At 38.6% G+C, this 26,816-nt stretch overlaps 1 long non-coding RNA gene across 4 annotated transcripts in view; it reads left to right on the forward strand.

The window, feature by feature from the left end:
- The window catches only part of LOC127639939 (uncharacterized), a 44,654-nt gene that overhangs the window by 4,518 nt on the left and 13,320 nt on the right, over window positions 1–26,816 (forward strand). For 2 of the 4 annotated variants that reach the window (XR_007970030.1, XR_007970029.1), the window contains 2 exons: window positions 7,900–7,961; window positions 21,695–22,786. This is a non-coding gene — a long non-coding RNA (uncharacterized LOC127639939). Of the gene's footprint in view, window positions 1–1,130; window positions 1,368–2,892; window positions 3,019–7,899; window positions 7,962–21,694; window positions 22,787–26,816 lie in introns of those variants that run through there. The other 2 variants (XR_007970027.1, XR_007970028.1) reach the window with 2 other exon arrangements.

Genomic DNA, 26,816 nt, shown 5'->3' on the forward strand with positions numbered 1-26,816 from the left:
TACTTTGAGGTGTTTAATATTGCCTTCGTGGTTTACAGAATTGTAATAATTGTGTTAATTTATGTCTCTTTCTCTCTCTGTTGCCCTCACTCGTATTATTTGAAGTATTTAAATCTGCAACTTTCACGTGAAATATAAAGTCTAAGGTGTAACCTATCGATTCTACACACAAGGGGGAAATGTAAAAAAAAGAATTGACTATTTTCTGCTCTCGTGCTCTGCACATAATGTAGCTAAACGAGTTTAACGAGTTTAACGTTGCAAGCCACACCAATAAAACGTTTTATTCGACCACAACTGAGGAATCACTTTTACTCTGCACCTCATAAACAAATGCATTGTGACTTTACTGACATTCTCACTAATTCAGAAACACAAACTGGATTTAGACTTTGATTATCTTGCATTCATACAATAGACATAATTGATACAAATAAATGCAAGCAAATAAATGGTGCAGCATGTGTGTGCGTTATCAGTATGCGAAAGATCTCGTAAAATCTAAAAGTTTAAAATGAATTTAAAAAATGTAAACCATTAAAACCCCGATACCACAAGTATCACCCAGATGTCTATTTGATATATACATCTGGAAGACGTATTTCTTTACGTTGTTTGCTCATACATCTATACGATGCATGTCAATAAGACCTTCAGTAGATCTCTTTGAGATGTTTATGATGTAGAATGTTTGTAAATCTGATCTTTTTAGATGTTTAGTAGATGTTTATTAGATTGTGATTTTTTCCCAGATGAAAATATAGAGCATATATAGAGCAACCAATAACAAACACCAATCGAAAGTGACACAGTATTTGTGTACTTAACATAACCTACATGTGTACAAGCTTCCTGAATGTTTGCTTAAATAGTTCTTATTTTACATGTATTAGGGATTTTATACGTTTACGCCCAATTTCAGGTTACAGAGGTCAGATTTAGCTTAAGCATCAGTCTTTAGAGATCCTGAGAATAGTGCACGGTCACGGGCGCGTCTCCGGGTGTCTCAGCCCTGCGCAGCCATGTGTATCAATGAGCATTAATGGTTAATGCTGGTGACATCACAGTTCTGTTGGCGGCGTGACCCCGGCGGCCCTGCCCAGAGGAGCCCCTCAGTTCAATGTCTCGCGTTCGCCTCGTCAGTGTCGCTGCCGGAGCTCGCGCTTACTCGTACTTGCTTTATAGCCGTATAAACAGATCATCATTTGATTTTACGTGCTTTTCTTTAGCAGAAGGAATCGAAAAGACAGAAACAAAACATCGAAATGAGCTCCAGTGGTTATTGAAGTGGATGTTTTGTTTAGATTTTGAGTAGGTGAACATTTGGGAAGAAGGAGAGAAGTAGCCTACTTCGGGAAATTTCAATTGTGAGTACCACTTTACATGGCATTAAACGGTGATAGATAGTTACCTTGTGTTGCTTAAGCCTGACTTTCTTTGAAACCGCTATAGTCTGTATTCTTTTTATTTTATTTTCTAATTTTAAAGGTTGAATCAGGTGCCACATTCTCAGTCTTAATGTTAGTATAAGACTTGCATATAAATTGTGTTCACTGATTTATGTGATTTAGTCATATAGGCAAATCAGAAAGTGGGTGCCTGTTTGATATAGTGTTTACAATTCAAAGCATATCTTTAGGAGTACAACATATTCAAGTTTTGGAATATTACTGGATGAAAAGCATTTCAATAGGCCTATTTTTTTCAGTGTAATAAATTACTATTTGTAGCCTACTGTGTGTCAGTGATAGACACTTAAAGTGTGGGCCTGAATATTCGGATGCATCCTTGAGGGTGTAGATATAGCCTACAATATGCAGAATTGTGCATTAGATTTGATTTCTCCCCCATATAAAACGGAGATTATTTAAAGGATTTCCCCCATATAACTACTTTTAAAACAGAATGGGAAGAATTAAACAGGAGCTTTAATTGACAGTGTGCCATGTGTAAATGACAACCCAGACACACACGGACATTTGGTGCTCAATTCGAGAGATTTGTAAAGCATTCTGTGCTCATTAAACCAACCATTCTGTTGTAACAGGCAGATTTCGTGGTGGATGTTGATATTATGTTTCTATTAATATTTTTAGACTTAAACATCCTAAGCTCCGACGTTGCTAGGCCAACTGCATTCAATATAGATGTGTGTGAGTGTGTGTGTGTGTGTGTGTGTTTGTGTGTGTGTGTTTAGGTGGTTTACAAAGACACTTTTTTAGGTTACAAACTGGTAATTACAAGGATATTATGCTATAAATGTGTTTTATGAGGACATTTCTAGTGTCCCCATAATTCAAATCGCTCAAAAACCTACTATGTTTTTTGAAAATGTAAAAATGCAGAAAGTTTTTTTAGGGCTAGGGTTAGGGGACAGAATCTATAGCTCTTAAAATATAAAAATAATGATGTCTATGGAGAGTCCTCATAAGGATAGCCACCAACGCGCGCGCGCGCGCGTGTGTGTGTGTGTGTGTGTGTGCGCGCGCGCGTGTTTAACACTCAACTTGACAGTGGCGTTCGAGCGATTGTGATATATTGGACCTCCAAATGCATGGGCTGTGCATTATAAAATGTAGCCCACATAAGCCGTTATAAATATAGAAAGCGTCTTTTTAGCCGCGCGCGTGTGTGTGTGTGTGTGTGTGTGTGTGTGTGTGTGTGTGTATGTGTATGTGTGTGTGTGTGTGTGTGTGTGTGTGTGTGAAAGAATGAGACTGTATCGGTGCTGCACAAACACCAGCGAATGCAATAGCTCCATGTGACCACAACAGAAGCTGCATCTGGCGTACGCGGCGGTCCCTTTAAGAGACATGGGTTAGTTTTTCTCTTTGGTTATCTAGCTGTATGAGTTTATGCGATATCATAAAGCTAGAGAACCGAATGTATAAACTAATTCCAAAGACTTCGGAGCGCTTTGAATGGGAAGAAGGGTGGAAAGCAGGAGGATGCGATGGTCTGGAGCGCCGGGGGTATGGGGAGACGGCGATACGTCCACTACAAAGAGCATCCAGTCAGGTAGGCATGCGGTTCGCGTTGTGTCAATGGTTTTCATTGGTTTGGGTGACTTGGAATAAATACAACGAGCTTATGTGGACGACGTGGATTTGAATCATCGCTATTCTCGGTCATGCTGGAATCTGGCTCGAGCTGCATATGGGGACGCGCTAGGGGCCGTTCACACCGAACGTGTTGTTACCCTAAAACGCTAGACGCAACGAATTGAAGAGAACGCAGGTGTCTTTTCAACTTGAGAGCCTGAAAAACAGCGACGTCCGTCTAGCGTATATTTACACACGAAAACAGAGAGGACAGCGCAGAAAATGCGTTTGGTGTGAACAGCCCCTTAGTACGTTGGCAGACGTGGACATTTCCTAAGTGATATTCAGGTAGATGGGGACTTGTGTTCATACTCTGAAGTGTGTTTGTGTCGGGCAACATTCCATCATAGACGTGATGATGTTGATCTATGATTATGAATATGGGATGACAGGAATCGATTAATCGAGGTGTTGCAACCGATTGGTCGGATCTTATGGGTCACGTGGTCGTCATATAACATAGGAAAGCCTAGTCAAACCTTTGAGGTGTGTGTGGTTCAACACTCTTTTAGTACTAACTATAGGCAATAATATGTGTATTCTTTATTATTGAATAGGCTAACCAAAAATGGTTTATATTGGTTATTCTGACTACAAAAAGAACTGGCCTCTTTTTTGTACACCTGTCATTGTGGAATAAGGGACAGGATGTGTTTTGGTTTAAAATACTAACATTCAATCTGAATCTAAATCTAAAGGGCATTATTGGTGCATGCTTTCTAGATTTAAATTATAATTTTTTTTTTTTAATCTAAATTCTGTTGGTCAGTGGAATGCCATTTGTGACATCAATGAAATATAACAATGCTATTTTAAATGGGCTACTTATGACATCATTATACTGTTGCTTTCTGCACAAATGTGTCACTCAGAATAAGACTATAGTTGACCACACAGGCTGATGCGTCTGATCAAAAAAACCCTTATTTATAGGCCTGTGTCTGTCATAGGCCTTTAGCTATGGTTTTACAAGTAACATTTTTGTATTGCCTTTGACCAATATGATCATGGAGTGTGAATACTTCAGTTAAATGAATTTGAGACATTGGCTTCTTTATGTGAGCTATGGCAATTTGAGACAAAATCTTTCTCTTTATAATCTATTCATTTCATTTAATCTCTAAACGGATATCCTCGAAACTCTCCATAGTCTTATTTAAGTCTAGTGTGATTTTATGTTCTTTGACCCAAAAAGTGGAGTATTCAAATCTCCATCTGCACAACCTTTTCTGAGTATTTTGCTGTCGGAGTTACATGAGATTTGTTACAACATGGCACATTCGCTTAATGTGTTTAATGAGGTTTACAATATATTTCTTTTAAAGCGTATTTTGAATCAGTGACATCACTTCTTTCACCTGTAATAGTGTCTGTAAATGCTGATTGCTTTAGTTCCATATCCATATATATATATATATATATATATATATATATATATATATATATATATATATATATATATATATTTTTTTTTTTTTTTTTTTTTTTTTGTGTAGTCTCACTAATTTTAAGATGTTGAAGTAGATGGGGGTGGGCACAGAATAGATGCATGACACAAAAAGAGTCTGAGGTGCAGCAAGAGGTCTGTCTGAGAGGCGCCCCAGACATTTTCCCACATTAATATGTGTCTGGTCCTGTGTTGGGGCCCCAGCAGATGGAGTCTTGTCTTAGCACCTGGCATATGCATCACTGCCATTGTCTACTTCTAATACTAATCTGAATTAAATGTAACGAACTCTGCATCTCAATTTCATTACAGATTAAAAATATGTGAGAAAAGGGGGCTGTGGAGGGGGTGGGTATATTTCAATGCGACCTAAACGAATTAGTTTGTGCTAGATTGCCTACATTTTGTTCTAATAATACCATCACCATATCTATAAGAGGAAACAACATACATTATCAGTATTATTCATTTGAGTGTACTGTAATCAATGAATCTATTTTTTGGTTTAGTAAATATAGCAGAAAAGATTAAACCGTGAATTTAAAATATTAAGTCAATTCTACTTTTTTTTACTCAATTCAAACATGTAAACATTAATACTCTAGTTTATAAGTGATATTATTCAATATTGTTTGTTATCTTTATAATGCATCATCGTGCATCAATCCTAAAGTAGAAAACCTTGTCATATTTATTTGCTAATTTGAGGAAATTTCTCAAGTATATTAAATAATATATTTATTTAATTTTTTGAATCTGGTGTTCCAGTACTTTGCATCTGTGCTGTGATGTCAAGATGCACAGTGGTACTGTGGTACTGGAGAGGCCTCACAATTTGCTACTGTGGCATTTTGATTCTCAAAGGATTGTGATTGAATGGCGAAATGGCTTTTGAGGGTGTTTCAGTTTCATCATTGTCTAAAATAAAAGAAGCAGCTAATTTACAGTCGGAAAGTGCTAATAAAATGTAGTTGTTTTCCCACTGACTAATCACTGCTTTGTTTTGATGAACTGCCCATTCTGAATCATCATCTTTTGTGAACAAATCCAATTTGTCATAGAATAGACCAGCAATTGTTGTCTAATCTATTGGTAAATATCAATCCCTTGTGCATACTGTATCTCTATTCTTTTCCAATGTTGACAACCTTATAATTCATATTCACTGCAGCAGTGGTTGAGAAAGCACAAAAGTGTCAATATGTATAGAAGAGTTGTTTCATTATTAAAATTGGGGTTAGTGCATGTGTCAAGTTCTATTATTTAAGCACATATAAAGCATTACATTTATTCTACATATCCATATTTTTTGTGCCTCATTATATTTGCACTCTGCTGTCATGCATTTCATTCAAATAGATTAGGTTTCAAATAGGTACTGTAACTCACGATAAAATGTGACTTTTTTATCTATTATTATTCCGTTTTCATTTTTACCTCAAAAAGCAAATGTCAATCATTTCTCCTCTGAACTTATGAATTCTGAGTGTGGTATCTTAGCAACGGCCTCTGATCCAAGCAATGAAATGGGAACGAAAATCATCCTTTATTCGGACTCATACATTGGCGGATTTAAAAGGGCCCCAATACTGCATATGAAAATATTTTACATACACCGCAGATTTCAAGGTTTTCTTTTTTTAAATCGGGCTATCTGTGAGGCTGAATATTAGTCAGGATGAAGGAGGCCTTGGCAAAACGCCATATCAGAATATTGCTTACACGTTATTTCCTGCGGGATATCTAATGATAATCATGACAAAAATGAAATGTCTACGTCTTACGGTCACACAGAAAAGTTTACACCAGGCAAGTTTTAAAATAGCCACATTTATTCATATTAAAAGAAAGGGTTTTGTTAGGCCTCTCTAAAGTGTTTTTTATTTTTATTTTGTTTGAATTTGTTATTATTATTGTTGTTGTTGTTATTATTATTAGGCTATTGTTATTATTATTAGGCTATTTTTGGGCTATTATTATTATTATTAGGCTATTGATATTATTATTACTATTATTATGCTATTATTATTATTATTACTATTATTTGCTTTAACCGGCTATTTGCTTTAGTCCACATCATAGGCTCTACATACACTAGACAATTTTTTTTTTTTACTGCTTTAGTGTTGTTGTAGTTGATTTTGTCAACATTACACGACGGTTGTGTCTCAAAATCTTCTCAGCATCCCACCCAGACAGCCCCTAATGTCCAACACTGTTATCAAACTCGCGCCAAAAACGCGGAACTGATTCAGAGCCTGTGATGCCCCATATGCTGTCTATGTAGGTCGCTTATTAGATATTGACGCACAGCCGAAGTGTCGGCGAAATTAACTATGATGTAAACGTTTTATTCTGTTATCTTAATGTAAGAAGTTTTGTTAAGCTTTCATTCTTAAAAAAAAAATCACAACATATATGTAGAATTTCCCACAGACGTGTAAGATTAGGAATAGCCTATTACATTTTCTTTTTATGTTAGTTTGTCTCTCTAAAGTTTTGTTGTCCCAAAGTCTTGCGCAAATCTTAAAAATGAACGTTAGCTACATTTCCGCGTGAGTCAAACATCAAATGCATTTGTATATGTATTCATAAAGCTTTTATAATGCTATCAATTGAGGACAGTACGGAAGAAAGATGTTTTTTTAACTCTCTGAAACCGACCTTTTTTTTCAACCAGTCATCCATCTAGTCAATTATTTTTTGAGAAGCATTTACGAAGTCTTGTTTCTCATTTAACATGAATCGTTTCTTATATATGCTTACCATGTATGTTTGTTTTCCTATCTGTATTTGAAATATGGCATGTGTGAGAAATTGCAACCCCCTCCCCACCGAGAATTACTTCATTTATTAATTCTGGGATCACAAAGAACCAGCTTTGCTTTTTAGAGGTTATGTAAACATATTTATATGGGATCCTCTTGCATAACAAGCTGCAAACTTAAATTGAATTCTATTTATTGCTTTATTTATTTTGAGTCCTGCATGATTATCATGTTATGTTCTGACTCCTCATGACTAAAGAAGTGCTGTTGAACTTGAATTCAGGTGGCCCTCTAAGTTCCTCTACTGAGTTCATGCAGGATGCATATCTGAAAAAAAAAAAAAAAAAAAAAAGTGCATGTTTGAAAACTGTTACTATTTATAGCTACTCTTTGGTTGCTTGGTCATCTGAACTTGGGCCTCACAAAAATGAAAGATCAGCTAAATTCGAGCATTAAGACAACCGACCCTACTAAAAGCTATAGCCTACAAAACGTTGTATGTTTGGTTATATTTCCCAGTATTTACATTAACAATTTAATATGTGTTGAATCTACTAAGATGTGATATTTTATTATTTTGCAGGTGGAGACTGAGATGCTGCAAGTGAATGATAAAACATGCAATCAAATGACCACAGAGCTCAGGTGAGTGGTGTGGCCCCTAAGGCATTGTCATGCGCTCTCAATATGACCTTGACTTTCACTCTGCATGAGGTTGCATGCAGACCTGTTTAACAGTAAAATGTGTAACAGGTTCTCTGTCCGTATACATTACATGACCTGTAGGTGGTTTTGTATGTGCACCTTATGGGCAAACAATAAAACGTTAATGTGCATATTCTGATATTCTTCTTAACGTATAATAATAATATCAGTTTGTAGAAAATAAGTGTATATGATGTTGTTTAATATTCATCTGTCAATTTAAGCCTCTGTGTGTTTGAATTGAGCATTTATATTGAGGATTTATATAAAACATTTTGGTCTGATATTTTTCATGGCAACCTGGCGATCGTGTGGCATAAAAAAAGGTTTCTTTTTACCCCAAAAATGCTAGGTAGCAAACATAGGAGGGATTACTATGGCAACAGCGTTTGCCCTTGCTCATTGGTGGTAAGGAGTAAAGCAGACTTAAATCACATGACTCCAGTAAGAGCAGTACCCTGCGAAGCGTTGGCTTACATGTTCATTTCACAGCTCAAATTTATGTTTATGTGTTACCCTGGAACAAGGATATAAAAGCTAGTATAGGATGCATTTTATATAGTATTCTGCATGTGGGCGTTCTGCTAAGATCTAACACAGTTTGAATGCTATCGTGTCCATCTCCGGTGTTCTGGAATTTTCTTCTTGGATTTAAATAATATGTTTAACGCATACTGTGTATGTGTCTGTTTAAGTTTGTGTGAGAGCTGAAGAGTGGACGTCATGACAATACAATTCGAATTTGTTGAATGCGAAAAAAGTTTCTGTAAAAAGTGTTTTAGAAAGGAACTTAAAAGTAAAATAATTAGTAATGTGATTACTTTTCCAATTGGAAATTAATTTTGACTGTTAATGAATCTGAGTAAAATTTTAGAGACGTAAGTAGTAAGTTGAAGTGGATTGCTTTTTTGAGTGATTTACCAACACTGATCATGACAGTATAGCCCTTTACTCATTCCCTAGCTAAGTCCTCTCCATTTAATGCTCTGATCCAATTTGTTTCCACACTGTTGCCGGACAAGAGATGCAAAGGCCATTTGTGTGATCTGTATTTTAATTCTTTTGTTCAGATACTTATCCCTTTAAAATATTGCAGCAGTCCTTGTAATGTGTGTGTATATAAGGTGTGCTCATGTGGAAAGGCTATTAGGGTGGTTCAGTCCTTCACCTTCCTAATTCTCTTCCCTCCCTCCCTCTTTTTCTCTTACTCCTTCACCCCCCCCCACACACACACACACACACGCACATAAAGCCCTTTCTCTAACCCTCTTCAGACTCACACCCCTCTCTCTTTCTAATGGCACTTTTTTCATTCTGTCTTTTTCCAACCCCCCCATTCCCAACTCTTGTGGGTTTTGCAAGATGGGGGCAGGTACCTTCCCTCCCCCATGTGAACTTTAGCTGCAATTCTCCAGGCACACATGCATTGTGAAACACAGATTGAAAAAGAAATGAGCACCTTTTTTTCTTTCTCCTCTTGCCTTAATGTGAAATTCTCAAACTCACCCACTCTCTCCCACGCAGTGTATTCAGACCACTAACACCGCCACACAAGAAAGTAGCCTCATTTTATGGCACTCTAGTGAAGGCAGTGTGGCGCAAGTCAGAAATCACAGTTCATATAATTTCATATTGTATCATACTGAGAAAATTAAGAATATATAGAGTGTGGAAGTCTTTGTGCTTTCAGAATACTTCCCTGAAACACTCTTTAGCCTTTGTTAAGTTTATTATAGCAGACCTGTCTTTTGTGTTAGAGATCTTTCTGACAAAGAGAGAACCATTTCATCTATTACATCTCATGGAAACTGACTAGATCTAGGCTGCTTGTGAGTCATTGAACAGCATTCTACACTAATAGAGCACAACAGTTCCCACACACTTTTTCAGCCGTCTTGGTTCCCAAAGTATTTTTCCCATTCATTTTTTACATAAGGGTTTCCTAAAATCATTCTTAAAAGAGTTCTAAGTGATGAACGAAACCAGCCAGCTCAGAGGTGAATCACACCATTACAAACTTTGATTTTAAGCAAAAAAGTATTTGAGAATTGTACAAAAAGACAGGGATGCTAGACTGCATGCTAAATATCTTTCATGAGGGCATGGACTACAATCCCATGAAGCAATGTGAGTGAAGTATTCAAATTAACGATGGAAAAATATAAACTATTGATTTAAATTTACTGATTATAAGTATAGAAACAATATATTTTAATTGTATTTCAAAACATCAGCCATTTGCAAATATAAAAGTTGTTTGAGAGTGTAGGAAGACCTACACACACAGTGCATCATGGGTGCATCATCTTGTTTGGCGCGCTTTGTTGGCCAAGTTTCTTTAATTGGTGGAGCTCTTCAGGATCATGGGTTGTGTAGTTCAGAAATTCAGCTTTAAACTAGATATTTAACAAATTAAGTTGAAATAGCGCAGACTGATGGCTTCAACAGAAACATTTACCATTGATTAACAACCTCAAAGCTCCAGGTAGTTCTTTCTTTAAAGATTTATAATGTTAGTTTTTTTAATTATTAATTTGCCTATGGAACACACGCATGGGATATTTACTATTCTACACTCTGCTGGAACCATGTTTCTAACAAGCTAACAGTGCAGAGGGCATCTAAAGTCGCAACAAATCTTTGGGGTGAGAAGAAGCTTGAGAAGGGAAAGTGGAGGAACAGAGAGGGAGAGTCTTTTTTCCCCTTCCTTTATGTTAGAAAAACAAGTCTGTGACATTGGCCTAGTTCTAGATCACGTTCGCCCAGAGGAAGAATTGAATTGAAGAATCAGAGACAGAGGATTAGAGGGGACTAAGCACCCTGTGGCTATGTGCCCCCACACACACACACACACACACCCACATCCAATGCTTTTTCTACCTTTTTCCATACCCGGACGAGCCCCCACATTCATAGAGGAAGTCAATATCATACACGCAAGGTTCGATAGTTCAGTGTGAGGCAGACTTTCTGAAATGATGCACGTAGGAGACCGAGGAGGCAGCATACATAAACAAATTCTCTGTAACACACACTCGTGCACACAAAAATCTATAGGACTGAATATCAAGATGTGCTGTCTGTTGACTTGAACCATTTCCATTTGTAAATGCCACAGAAGATTGCGCTGTTAGTGCATTGCTTTGAAAATGTATCAGGAATTATTGATATTCAGTTAGAACTTGTATACGGCAGACTTGTATCTGTAGAACCAGTGCTATGATGATTTTTCACATCAGATCAGTTTTTATGGATAAAGTGCATAGAAATTCCCCATTGTTAGTTCTCTAAATCAAGTTCTTTCAACCTAGTTTTATGACAGGTCGTAATAATAGTACAGGATGGTGAAATCATTAGAAATCGTACGAGTTGGCTCATACAATATATTTGTTGTACTCCCATAGAAAATTCATTAAATAAATCAAAGTTGAACTCCAAAACTAAAACCATAAACATAACCCTGATCCAGACCCTAAACCTTACCTTGAATTTGATGGATAACTTTTGTGTACCACAGAATAAAGAAAACATCAGGTTTGAAACGAGACAAAGGAAGTATATTACAGGTTATTTACATACATTCTTCATTTACATTGCATAAATAAATATGAAATTTGTTCACAGAGACTAGCAAAAAATGTTTCCCTGTATTTTATTGATTTGAAATTTGGATTGTTGATTGGTTGGTCTAAAAGTTTTTCACACCTTTTTGTACGAGCCAAGTTGTATGATATCTTACAGTTTCACCATTTCATACAAATGATATGCAAATTAACATCTGATATGATGATATACATGAAGATCATAATACTCAAAGATGATGAGAGGACATTATAACTAGTGATAGATAATTAACAGGTTTTTTTATAAGTGTTAGTTCTTCTTTTGTATTTAAAAAAAAATCTACAAAAAGCTTTATCAATGGATAATGAAAATGATCAGTTTTCCAATATATTTTAAATAATTTTGAATAAATATTGCGTAAAATGCACATTTAATTTAAGCAATTTTACGTATATCCTGATTGTTATCATTATATTTTATTCAATCATATATTGGTATCAGCCATTAAAAAAAAATAGTGGTTGACCACTCATTTTGTATTTGCTGATTATATTGGTTGTATGAGCATAACAAGGATTTGTTCATTAATAGAATTTTATCATCATAAACTATGATTTTTTTGTGAATTGAATTGAACTGGCTGAAAGTTTCAAAGCAACAGTTTATCATGAGATTTATGCAGTGGTTTTCTCAGGCTTGCTAATAGAAGGCAGTGATCCAAACCAAATTGTAGATATATTACTCATGATAGTTTTCATTTGCTTGAAAGCCTCTGGTCCTTTGAAAAAGAAATGCAAATTCTTAATAGATTTGATTTAAAAAAACAAGGCTCCATAGCTTGCTTTATACTACTGCATTATACACCTTGATAGGAAATAAATCTCTTCAAATGAATGCAGAAAATGAGGCTGAGGGGTGCTGGTAATGCTAGCATATGCTAACATAAATGAAAGTCTATATTTGTATTTTCTGACTGATGGAGAAAATTAATTGATGTTTTCTCTATCAAAAGCCAATACAATTTTTCTCACAGTGGACTCTTTAAAGAAGCTACTGTCTACTGGTGACGTGTGATTGATTCACTCAACAAGAGAATAGCTAGCCAAGCTGAGTAAGGCCTCTATGACATTGCAATGCGAAACACTGCTTCAATAGTAAAGTATATTTATGAAGATGGGGGGGGAGTGAGAGAGAGAGAGAGAGCGAGAGAGAGAGAGGGAGGGCGGTTTAGGGGGATGTTATGAAAAGGCAGCAGGCTGCGAAGTGAATGGGACCAACTGGGAGGGGGGTGGCAGTGTCCGCACCTCCATTGGTTCAATGCAACGGCCAGAGCAGCTGTGAAAGGAGGTCTCCTCTTTTTCCCACGACCCAGCAATGGGGCAAAACAGTGGCCCGAGTCTGCCAGGGTCAAGTCACTTTGCTAATATATACACTGGGATTGTGTACTCGGACAATGGATACACACAACTCCTTTATTTGGTGTGTGCACACAGACAGACCTGCACTCATATGTACACACCAGCCACCTTCAGACAGAGACAGGGTGGGCAGCAAGAAAAGACCCTGACACTAATTTTGGTCACATTGGGGCCATTGTCTAGTTCTAGACCAACGTTCTTAGATTCTGCAAATTATCAAGCTAACCGGTAGGAGTTGGGCACACACACGCACAGACACACAGTTGGATAGACTGGACCAAATATTGACACATATATTCATTTCATCATATATTTTGATCATAGATAGATAGATAGATAGATAGATAGATAGATAGATAGATAGATAGATAGATAGATAGATAGATAGATAGATAGATAGATAGATAGATAGATAGACAGACAGATAGATGTTACCATTTTTGATTTGGCTGGCCAAATTAACCACATTTTTCAATCAACATTTGAAAATGACATTGGTCGACAATCTTAAAATTGGGGGTATGTGCCCCCCTCGATGTCTTTGGTGGTTACGGTCTGTATGGTGCAAATTAAAATGCATTGCCTTAAATGCAGAGCAAACTCTGCATATGTAAATGTCACATATCTGTCAATGGAGGAAAAATGCATAGCGTATGATGGATGAGCATAGTTCTAGAATGCCTAAATATTTGGTAAAAAAAGAAGAGAAGAGCAATTATTTTTAGTTGTGTGCCTGTTTGTTTTAACTCCCATAGAATGCTCATTAGTTTTAATTGCAAGTTTGTTTTTCACCCTGCCGTAGCGCTCACCCGCCTGAATACACATTTATGGCCCTATACATACATACCATTAGCGAATATAGACCCTGCCTCTCCCCTGAATTTGTCTTCAATAGAACGTGCCATCTTGTTAAAGGCGTATTACAAACTCCGCCACTGTGTCACAGTCTTTCAGCCTCTCCCCACCCACCTTGTGCCGTTTACACTCCTTTATGGCACATTTGTCCTGCAATAAGCCCCATTCTTTTGATAAACAAGCACAGGCACAGGCAATCCCTCTCTTCGCCATTCTCCCGCCACTATTCAGAGGCTCTCAGAGTACAGCAAGACAAAGAAGAGTCTCACTTAATTAGCTGAGCAAGAAGATGCATTTGGGCAATCACCCAGCACAATGAAGGAAACATACAGCATGTTAATTCGGCGTGGGGTTGTAGCAAGCTTCCCAGGGCCCAGAATAGCCTTTTGTTTAGTGCCTGGTCTGCATAATAGATCAAATGCACTTCAATTAAATCAAAATAGTTCTGAACCTCAAGAAGTGAATTTATAGATTTTTATTTGGGGCGGGACATATCAAAAGGATCATCCTTTTTTTAAAGCCAAAAGCCTTTAGTTTACTTTACAACCATGGGCATGATTTGTTAGTTGCGATTTGTTAGTCAGTAGTAGGTGATATTGGGAATGGAGATTCCTCGTTCTAGGGAGCATTTGATATAACAAAATAAGTGAGTGCAAGATGTTTTTGTCTGTTTTCCCTAAAGTGAAAGTCTTTGAAATTTGAATTGAATTTTGTCAATGTTTAGTAGTACACTAGTGAATACATGACCTCAAAGCAGATATTAAGACTAAAAGCCACAAAACTCTGATGTTGTTTACACAGGACGCGTTCTTGTGCTCATCTGCGCTATTTTGTAACTGTTGTAAAACAGCTATTCTTAGGCCTGTTTTCATTTAATGTAAATGTACTATTAATTTAGTAAACCTTTTTAATTATTAAAAAAATACTAAATGCATCATGAAAACACCTTGTCAAGTAAAAAAAAGCACACTGGATAAATGTCAACTTTAAAACAATGGACCAATCAGATGAATCTTGTTTTTTTTTTTTTTTTTTTTTGTCTATTGAGGTAATATGCCTTTTATTGTGCTCTGTCTGTTTTTAACACACAAACGTGTCCTGTGTGAACACCCCCTTCCACATCCGATCTTCTCTTTTACGCTCTTTGCAGTGGCACCCTGAGGCGGTCACTTTCATGAAGATAGATAAGATCACTTTGACAATCCCCCCTCTCACTTTCTACCACCACAAACCTTAAGTACCACCATAGCCTTCTTTTCCTCATTCTGGAGAGTTCTTTAACCTTGATGAGTGAGATGAAGGGGTCGGAGAGAAGAGACAAGTGAATAGGCTATGTAACAATATAAGTACAGAAAAAGCCCACCCCTCCTTTTTGTCAAGATCAATACAGTTAACAGAGAGCCGGGCTAGTAAGGCACTAAGGGTAGTGGGTGTAGGAGAGCTCTACTGATGGCAATAAAGAGTCTTAAGCTAGCTTCTCTGCTCTTGGATGTCTTTACACATAACAGTCACATAGTCTGGCCTGTTGGTACCAATATTTCTGTGATTTAACATGCTCTGTGGCTGAAGATTCATATCCATGTCTGTTTCATTTGGCTCTGTCGTACTGTGTTTTTTCTAGGGGAGTGCCTCAAGGGTCTGTTATTGGGCACATTTTCTTCTTGATCTGTTCTTTACTTTAAGTAATTTTCTTCCTTCTTCCACTTAAAGGATAGGACTACTGTATCTGTTTGTTCGACCAATGACAGACAGGGGAGTATTCAGAAACCTGTTGGAAAACCATTTTTGCCATTACTTTTGGTGACGCTAGTGGCACAGACACAACAAAATTCACCTCACCCTTCAAGATAATTTTGTACCTTTTTTGCTTTTATCCCTTACGTCAGTTTGAATATACACTCTTTCTTATCCTATAATTGTTGTCTATCACTATAAAAACAATATTTATAGTGATAGATAACTTGCAGTCCAACTCCCTTTCTCTCCCTCATTCTCAGGTGTTGAGTCTTTCTCTTCATAACAGGCCCTCTACCGCTTCTCGGCTGAGGTAATTGAGTTAGTGAGAAGTTAACCACCCTGCTGAATAGCAAGGAATCTTGGTGCTCCTCCTTCTCAGGAGGGTCACATTGTCCTGCCCCTCTCCCACCGGTGTAATCCCCTCCACCAGGACAATAGACCTGCCCACAGGCCACAGAGGTGTATTAGCCCACCATCTAGCAAGCCCCCTTCATCCAGCCCGGCTAACTGCTAACGGCACACGGCACATCAAAGCTCAGCTCATGTCTGCGGTTACTTATTCATGTCGGCCTGGGAGACTGTCCATGGAGATGAAACGACAGTGGCGAGGAGACCCGCACTGATGTGCAGAGCGGAACAGCTCCCCTGTGGTCACGGTATGGAGCTAGAAAAGCCAGAGTCGTTGCTGGCTGGTGCTGTGATCTATGTCACAATGCTGAGGGGATATCTGGCCCCTACATCAAACATCTTGTCCCAATAATGCAGCCTGTTATCAGAGTTAGTGATGCCCAAAGCCTGGATTTAGCTGACTGAGTACTGTATCTTTTAACTTTTTTTTTTTTATATAGCAAGCACATCACGATAATTTAGTTTTTATGTAAAGTGCATGAGATGTGTTAGTTTAATGACATTAACCATCATAGGAGAATTTACTTGCTGCTAACTATTTGATAACTTTTAATTTGGCATGGAGGAAAGAAAGAGAAACAATACCTTTAGTAGAAAAAGCTTGATAATTATATCACATCGGAAATTATGAGGCGGGTAAATGGGAAAGGGTGGTGGAGCCTGTCTCCGCTGTGGCCAACTCCGATAGGGATTTGTTCTACATAAACAGCCATTGCGACTTCTGACGCGACATGACAGAATGCATCACATTAAAAACAACCCAGTCAATCCATTAAACATCTTAACATTTAGAATTAAAGACAACTGTGAGGATATCCTAACTTTAAGATGTTATTTACAATGATTTTTAAGAGAATTTGAATGCTTCTTTTTTTTCTTAGAACAATCTTAAAAATATAGATAAGTTCTTTCTTAAGAAGTATTCTTAACTTTTTTTCTAAAGTTAGAAATTAAGAAGAAAATGGTAGTTAAGAAGAAATTTCTTAAGAGCATTTCATGAATCTGGCCCCAGGATGCTGATTGGTCAGTGTAGCTTATATCTATTATGTCTGAAGATATTACCACACTAACATCCAATGGCGAATTCTCAAAGCCTTCTCTGCCAGCCTAACATGCCAAATAAATACATCTTTTTCATCCTTTCATTCACAATCACCTTTTTGCCTATGTATTTTTAATCGCTTTCCACTCTTAATTAATCTACAAACAAATAGAGAAAAACAAAGTTTATCCAGTCATCCAGAATTTATTCCTTGATGCTTACAAGCAAAGTGTGACAACTGTTTCACAAATCACATGCCTGAAGCCGAGCTTGTTGGCTGAAGCAGCATGTGAGTCTGAGCTCCTCCCCGTCAGGCCTTCAGAATTTCTCCAGAATCCCTCAACAGTGCAAACGAATGAGCAACTGAAGTCAGATTCATCAGCCAATCAGATTGATTTATTTGTTCTTGGTGGGTGTGATCTTTAGGATATGTCTCGGTCGAGGTCTTTGAGCTGGCCTTGAGTGACGCAATCACACTGACTACGATCACAAGTGACGTAATTTGAAAGCGAAGAGTGCGAGATCGTCATCACTGCCGCTATTGCCGTTGAGAAAGAGCTACTTATGGATTTAAAAACACGAGATGTTCTGCATGACCGTGTGATTGCTTAATTTATTAAACAGGAAAGGAGGACTGATTTTCAGTAAATTGGTAAGTGTTTTTTGCATTGTTAAAGCAACATCAGGAGTTTTCTAAGTGTAAATTAGTCTGCTTGAGCATTCAGTGTCAGATCAAGTTTTGGAAAGTAGTGCTGTGTTACATTCAACTTGGAAAGACGGATTTTACAACTTCCTGCTAGGAAAAGTGCAATGGATGCATCTTCAGATATCAAATCAGAATTACAACTTGTAGGCTTGTGCAGAAATTCTCAACTCTGATTTCGTCGAGATGCTGTTTGTGGGCATGATGTCACACAAACATGTCGACACTCAGAGAGATATACAAAGTAAGTGATAAACATTCACTTTATTAATATCGATAAATGAGTTTGTTTCCACATTACATGATATTAAAGCTTGTTTAACAAATGCCTGCAGAAACAAGTGTATAAAACATTATAATCTCTTCTGATAATCGTACACCTGAAGCACAAATGCTAGCACTGCAGCATTGTCAGTTGGGTTGCTAGGAGACATCTCTAATGAGAGTCAAACCCCTGCTAAGCTAACGGGAGTGTTGTAGTTCCGAATATCGGGGAATGGAATGCATTTATGGTCGGAGATATCAAGTGGGAATATCCCACATCCAACTTGCATGGAACGCAGCATAACCGTGTACCCTGACGAAACTAAATTTATTGCAAGCAACTTTTAAATCGCAAATATTATTAGATCGATTTTTCCAGGTATTATAGACCTCCTTGGTAGATTCATATAAAAAATTATGATTTTTTTAATGTTTGTTTGGGAGACGTTCATTTCACAAATCAGTCATGCTGCAGTTAAAATTAGGCTTGCTTGAGCATTTCATGTTGTTTTAAGTTCTGGCTTTCGTGTGTGGGCGTGTTTTTAAAATGTAATTTTGTATACTAGTTGACAATGCCACGTATTGTATGATTTGCATACAGCATCTTATTCATTGTGAAACTGTGTTTTCTTAATGGCATGAATCACACAGAAGGCCTAGACTTAAAATGCATGACCCGTGGCTGCTAAACTCATGCTAACATGTAGATTGTTTACATCTTTTGACTTAACATTTGAGTGTGTATCATTTACGAACTGGCCCTGTTCACATCCATTACTGTAACTAAGATTTTTGCATTTAATAAACTAGAGATGAGTCTAAATTATTTTCCTCCATAATCAACGTTATGCTAAACATGCTGTCATTTGAGTTTAACTCGTACTGAACCCAGATCATTCATTTTAATGAATGTGCTAAATTATTTTGCATCACGAGAGTTTTATTTAAATGATTTACCAACAATGCCCATTAGTCATGACTATTCACAATTTAGCTCAGCTTTTTGAAACGTATTGTATAAATGCAAAACATAAAATTGTTTACCTGAAATTGTTTTATGCAGTTAATTGCATCTAAATATAAAGGAGTAATCTTAACCATAATCTCACACTTGCACTGATGTAGAATAGCTGGATCACATTCTCATGAGGGCTTTGAATGGGATTGAGGATGTGTGTTTCTCCTCCGTGGAATGCAGTGATATGGAGGGGGGCGTGTCCTCAGCAGAGCCGCACCTCCGCTGCCCCGCCGTCAATCAGAGACGGTGAGGAAGAGGAGGTGAGGTTGCCATGGGAACAAATGCTCGGTGTTAACCAGAAGGGAAACAAACAGTAGCGTTTCAGAAAGTAGTGCTCTTGAGAAGCAGGGTTGGTTTTGTGCACAGAGAGAGAGGATACCTTGAAACTGGAGCTCTTTAGAAAAAGTGTGTGTCCATGTATGAGTCTATTTATGTATGGAAGTCTATGTGTGCATTATTTGTTTATGGACAGAACTGGTGGAATAGTTCCCATGTTACTAATTGCCAGTGGAATAGGTGTTTATTTGTTTATTTATTGTTTTGTATGAAGAATCAGATTGCATGTTTTCACAGATTTTCTTTAACCTACGTGCAAGATCACATAGAAACTCACAAGGGGAGATTGCTTGGCCTTGCTGTTGTATAACAGAGAGGCAGTGCTTTTATAGTTTTCCTTTTGTACAGTTTGCTCCGCATTGGATCTGGAGTTCTTTTTACTCACATGCCATATATGTGAAAATTAAAGCTCAATTTCAGCACAGTGTTTAATTCTGAGGTTTACTTAAAGGTGAATTCTGTCTTGTAATCCCCCTCGTTCTAAACCTGTAAGATTTTGGTTCTTCTATGGAAAACAAAACGAGAGGCAGAATGGTAGGAACTGACAGGCTCATTCACTGTTCACTTTCAGTGCTTCTTTCCATACAATGACTGTGAATGGTGACTGTGGCTAACATTCTGCCTAACATCTCCTTTTGTGTTCCATGAAAAAAAAGTAATACGAGTTTGAAACAACATGAGGGCGAGTTAATGACAAATAGTCTTTTATGGGTGAAATATCCCTTAAACGTGGCTACTGATCGTTTTTACACAGCTCTTTTGAATCACCCCACCCTCCTCCTTTCCTCTCCTCTATTCTCGCTTGGTCCACACACGCACATATAGGAGAGATGGGGGAAGCTGGTGAGATAGACATCTCGCGGTACTTGGATGTCAGAGCCATACCTGATCTCGACCACAAGGAGACTGCAGCAGCGCCCTCCCTGTTTTCATCCCTCTTTTTCTCTCACGCTCTCTCTTGTAAGCTCCCTGAATATGTTCTCTTTTTTTCTCCATTGCCACACATTTACATTGTTCCCCTGTGCTTTGTAACTATGGCAGGCATGAAATCCATCTAAACACAGAAAGCGGCTCCCTAGCTGCAGCCTTCGTCTCCGATTATGCCTGGACCCCTTTTGTACCCACCGCCTCCTTCCCATCTCTATCCCCCTTCAATAATATTTATAGTGCAATCTTTTTCTCACCCCTTTTTCTTTTTAGGGTTTTTTTCTATTCTTTTTTACAAGTCCAATGCCATGGAGTGACCCAGTCACCCTCCCTTTCCGTTCTCAGCCCCCTTTTTGCCCCTGTCCTCTCCCTCCAAGCTGACAGATACACTGATCTCCCTTTCTTCGCCTTTCACCTCCCTCCGCCCGTCCTGCCGGCCCAGCACAATGTCGACGTTTTCTCCTGCAGCCAGCAAAACGCTGCCCTGAACTAACAATATCAGCGAGGCTGTCTCAATGCTAGGGAGCCCCATTGTGTGCTGCCAGAGGGGTGTTAACACCCATGTCTGGACCCAATGAATAGTATTATTGTGTCTGAGACATGCAGCTCGCCCCCACAGTTGCGCTCTAAATCTTTGTCATTTTGAGACCCAAATTTCTCTGCTTTGCAACACGTGAAAAAATGCTTTAGTGGTTTTCTGAACGGTTAAAATAATAAATCAGAGTTTTGGCAATTGAGTAATATCCAAATGTTTTGGGATGATTTCATAGGCTTCCCACAGTCATGCAAAACCTTGATATATCCAGGTTTTTCCATCTGCAAGAAGTTGCTTTTTGTAAGGTCAGTCTCTGTAAAATTCTTAGCAAGTTATCAGAAATGACTGTAAAATTAATGGAAATTAATTAGTCAAAAGATTTGGGAACCCTGGGTTTGGCTAATATTTTTCACACTTTAAATGCACAATGAGTCCGAGACTCCATAAAGGAATGTCCTTTTAACTATCATTTAAAATAATTTCAGAGAATACAGAAGCAAAACAAAAAAACAGTAAAATATTTCCCTTGTCTGTGATGTTACAAGCATTGCAACTAACTCACCACCAATGTAAAAAAAAGCCTGTTTAAAGGCATATTTACTTACAATGTATGTGGAAAGCATCAGCATAAGTGCACTTGGCAGACAGTTTCTTTCAGCCTGACATCCTTAACTCAAAAAATCTCCTGCCTCAGCTTTTTTTTTATTCCAAGGTTAGAAAGTTCACATTACTAACTGAGAGCAGATGCCAAAACATTCACCTTGCACATCTCCCTGATCAAAGCCATGGACTGACATCTGCAAAGGGCGAAATACTGAAAGTTACGCTAAAGTTGTTTTCTCTCTCTCACGTTGTTGTTTTGGCAGAAGGCGTAAGACGAGCGAAGAGTGGGAGTTGCGATGGTGGTGGAGAAGTCAACCCGGAGCAGGTGAACGCAGCTGCGGACCGCCATGGGCTCTCTTCTATCAGTCCCAACTCTCCGTCTTCGGGCCTCTGAGAGACGGCAGGGGCCAGCCAGGGAGCGTCGGAGTGGGCTGGTGAGGCGGCTCGCTTTCCCCGCCGGCTACCAGCTCCTCAGCAGCGAGGAGGGAGAGAAATCAATACTGAGGAGAGATTCTGCCAGGGGTCGCCAAACACTGCCTCCAGTCATGGCGCCATGGGAGCCAGCGTACTCAACTTTCTCTTCCTCAACCCAATCTCAGTCAACTCGCATCAGCTAAAGAATGGGCCAAGAGCCTTACTGTTCTTCATGCAACAGCGAGTGTATGTGTGGTTCTGCCAGAGGGCCTTTCCAGACCCGGCATCACTTGATAAAACTAGGAGAATGAGTAAAAAAAGAATGTCAAAGGCCTTTTTTTCCCCTGTCTTTGATTCCTTTTTCACCATAAGTGCACATTCCCCCTGACTGTTTGAATGAGTGCTTCACGGAGATCTCTTTTACGCTAAATCAAGAGGTCTTTCTATTTTAATGGTTCTCCTCATAAGTATGCACAAAGTGCTCTACATCAGATGGGATGAGTGAACAGGTTGAACCCATTTTTAACCTTTTTCAGATGAATTTTTTTAATAATCACCAACGTTCGAGAGCTTGGAAAAGGACTTGGCCTTGATTTGTAGAGAATGGCTTGGCACTCACCTTTGCTGGGTACTTTATATCACTTTTCAGCCCTTGCCATGGCATTTGATGGGCATTAACAATATTGCAGACCAAGGGGATGACAATGCAAGTCATTGATAGAGCACAGAGGTCGAAAATCTCCTAATAAGCCCTCGTGAACATCCTGCTTGGGATGTGGAAGACTCTGAAATGTCAATGAAGTAATATGCTGACAACTCAAAAATGGATGAAGCAAGGTTGCATTGATGGGTTGCATTGCATGCTGGTTGCAGTGGATGGTCTTATATCTGTGGATGCCCACTGGAAATGGAGATACCCTTTCAACAAAGAAGTGAAGTTGGTAAGGAGAGATTTCTGTAATCTTTATGCATGAGTTTATTGTTATCAGCTTTGCATTTGGTCTTTCTGCTTTGATAAACTTCATATGTTGTGCTTTGGATGCTGGTATCCATCCATGGGATATAGTGTGCTGGGCTTCTACAAGGCTACAAGGCTTCTTAACTAGCCTTTGGAAAATTTCAGCTTCACCAGAAATCTAATGCAATGAAATATTAGTCCACCAGATAGACCAGCATCAAACCAACACTAACCAGCACAAACCAGTCTGGACCAGCATGGAAATTCAGTTTTTTTCAGCAAAGCTGGGATGTCCAATGTCATGATTTGTATTATGTTAAGCATAGGCTTGAAAGTAAACACGATGCCCATGTTACTAATTGCCAGATTTTCGTTGTAAACTTATAGATGCGTACCATGCCGTCTCGTCTCTGCTGGGCAGCATCTTCAACAAAATGGCTGCCGCTGCTTGCCAGTTGTCTCCCCGCCAAAATGGTGGTGCCTTAAGCTCTGCCCATCTGCCTAATCAATGGTCAATATGCAGATTCCAGATAATTGCATTTGCATATGCTTATTTTCCTTGCCGTTATTGGTTGGGGCAACTGCACAGAAGCACACCAGCCATAATTCATGGTGCTTCCCTGCTTTTAAACATGCACAGTATATGCGCATGCTTCAATTGTCATTTGTATCCTTGTACAGTCTGTCCTTATTTATGTAGAGCCATGGTAACATTCTGTCATTTGAAATGGGAGAAAAATATGCCGTTAACGCACACAAAGCATCTAATGTTTGTGCCATCTGTGACATCTGCGACTAGGTAGTCTAGCTAGGCTCCGCCACGTAAATCCCTCACTCGCAGGGCCCAGGTCCAGACAGCTTCCCATAATGACCTCATTAGCATGCGCAGCACTCCTCACCGTAGGCCCTGGTGCACTGCTGTGCCGTGGGACCCAACAGTCCGCACCCTTCACACAAACGCTCACCGGGCAACAATGTGTTCCTCCTCACGATACAAAACTTCACACTTGTGTTATTACAATCATGTCGGTGAAGCTGAAGATCTAAATGGGGCTTAAGTAGTTAGCCTGAGTGGTCGAGTCCATGTACAATATCTCTGCTCTTCTTTTTTTAGCTGGATAATGATAGGGTTGTTCAAAGCCAAATTAAACTAATTTATTTAAAATTAAAGTTTATTTCTACCAGTTAACATAAAGGAGATGTTATGCAGAATTTTAGCATTGGCAGTCACCATTCACTTTCACTACATCTTTTTTCTTATACATTTAAAGTGAATGGTGACTGAGGCTGTCATTCTACAAAATGTCTCCTTTTGTGTTCTACAGATGAAAGTCATAAGGATTGTGAACAATATGATTAAATTACTACAGAATAGTCATTTTATGATGAACTATTCCTTTAATTGATTTGATTCAGTTAAGATGTACAGTATGTGCTGTTTACGCAAAGAAGTCCTCAATTACTGTGAATGATTGTGCTTGAAATCATAGCATTGTAGCAGTCAAAAATGACTAGTTTCTAACCATACCATTTTGGTTGATAACGATAGAGGAAATTAATCTTAGACTCACTGAATTAACTGTAGATCAATTACTTAGTAGGTCCTCCTGGTTGCGCGGTTACTCACATCAATCCGGGTGGCAGAGGACAAGACTCAGTTGCCTTCGCTTCTGAGACAGTCTATCCCGCATCTTATCACGTGGCTCGCTGTGCATGACACTGCGGAGATTCACAGCATGTGGAGACTCATGTTACTCTCTGCAATCCATGCAGAACTTACCACGCATCCCATTGAGAGAGAGAACCCCTAATCATGACCACAAGGAGGTTACCCCATGTGTCTCTACCCTCCCTAGCAACCGGGCCAATTTGGTTGCTTAGGGGACCTGGCTGGATTCACACAGCACAGCCTGGATTCGAGCTTGCGACTCCAGGGGTGGTAGTGTCAATATTCATTGAGCTACCCAGGCCCCCAACTTGTTAACTATTTTGTTAACTTGTTTTTTTAATCGTGTGCTACATAATACATAATACATAATGTGAAGCTATGTTTGCACAAAATAACTTTAAAGATGCAATTTGGTCATACCATAAGGTTTCGGTCATACCGCCCAAGCCTAGTTTAAATGATCATAGATCACTTTTCTTTGTTTTAGTTTGTGCGCTTTTTTAAAGCTAACATATTGGATGCTATTGAGAGTGGTTAACAGTGCTGTTAGCTGCCTAGAACAGCAGTCACTCTTATTGGTCATATAATTTGTAGTTTATAGGTGAGTTTGGTAGTGTGGCTAGGATGAACTGGTTTAAATAATGGGGGGCTGTTATATTTGGGGTGGAGGGGGTGGGGTGGTGCATGGGGTGCTTCGCATCTGTCTGGACAATTACATGTCTAAAGCACATATTAGCAACCGAGTGGTACGTCTGGGTCAGACAGTCTGCGTTCATTCTGTATTTACATATTTACAACAGCTGGGGAGCCCATATGTTTTAAGCAAGCCAGACAAATTTATATATAGCCTGACACGCTAGGAAGGCTACCACACTCCATGGCCCCCCTAAACAAAAACAATCACACAAACTCTCTCACTTTCACACGCCACAAATCTTGTGCTATTCAAATTCTCTGCAAAGCACAAAAATGCCCCCCTCCCACCTGAGAAAAAGAAAAAAGAAAAACAAAAACCTTTTATGCTAATCACACTCCTAGCCATGTGGGTGAGTACACTAGCACAGTTATGCATAATTCAACAAAAAGCTAGGCAGGGAGGCTGAGTACAGTAAATCCTTTTAGTAGCCTGCAGAGGCGGGAGAGGAAAGGAGGGGACAGTGGGGCAAGTGTTCCGCCCATTTGGTGACAGAATGAAGGCCACATTTTCACCAAGACCCTTCGATATGTTAACCTACAACCCACCCCCTCTGTACAGGTGTGAACCAATGGTGGACAGCATGAGATTTGCCCATGATTAGCTTTGTGATGTCTTGAATTCACAGGGTACGGGACCACATTTTTATGGATGTGCCCTCACCATATTATTCGATTTAAAGACACATTTAGTGGGCCCCCCTTCATCACAGAGCCAAGGACAATGTCCGCTATTATCCCACCTGATGACAGCATATGGTTGACACCATACTGTATATGGGTACTGGCTGTTGTCACATTATAAGAAGGAATTTTCTGGATTGAGTACAACTTAAGCTCGATCAGCATGCTGTCGACTACTTTGGAAAATGGTCCCTCAGCTTATGTCTTACTGTACAAAATGGAAATGTTTGTACAGTAATGCTTTTAAAAATGAGCTTTAGGGTTAGTAACCATTAATATTTATTAGTACTTTGCAAGGCTGTAACTATACAACAATAAGTGGGGTTACATTTTAACCCTATGTTTGTCAACCACTAATTTAAATATTGTAGGGGGACATGTTTTCTTATGGTGTTCAGTATCCAGTATCAATGGTGAGGTGGGAAACTCATTTCTCAGTTTTTCAATTCAGCAGTAACATTTTTAAATGAAAAGGTTGAAAAAAGCACAAATGGCACAGGCACAAATAGCAGTATATATCAAATCAATAAAAAGAAAACAACCAGATATTTGATTATATTTATTAAACCATTAAAACATGTAACAATACATACAATACATACTGGAAAAAAAAAATCTGAAAGTATAACATTTTAGGGTATTTAAAAAATTATTACTACATCTACATCTAAACTACAGCTTTTTACTGTTCATAGTAACCATTAGCAGGCTTGCTGTTGTTCTCACAATTAAATCTCACCTCTTCTGGCTGTTTTACATGTCCAATTGTCTTAAATCTTAAAGATTAACAACTAGACCGAACTATCTCAAACAAGTGGTATACTGTCTCCAACACTCCATCGAAATCTAAAAATGATAGATGTTCTATCAAAAGAAAGCATTTTTCCAATTCTTGATCAGCTTTCAAGAAGAACAGTCTGCTTTTACATTCCACAAGCACTGTAGCGTCATGCGAGTGTGTTCTAGC

Source organism: Xyrauchen texanus, chromosome 48, assembly GCF_025860055.1.
Source record: "Xyrauchen texanus isolate HMW12.3.18 chromosome 48, RBS_HiC_50CHRs, whole genome shotgun sequence".
NCBI classification, from domain to species: domain Eukaryota; kingdom Metazoa; phylum Chordata; class Actinopteri; order Cypriniformes; family Catostomidae; genus Xyrauchen; species Xyrauchen texanus.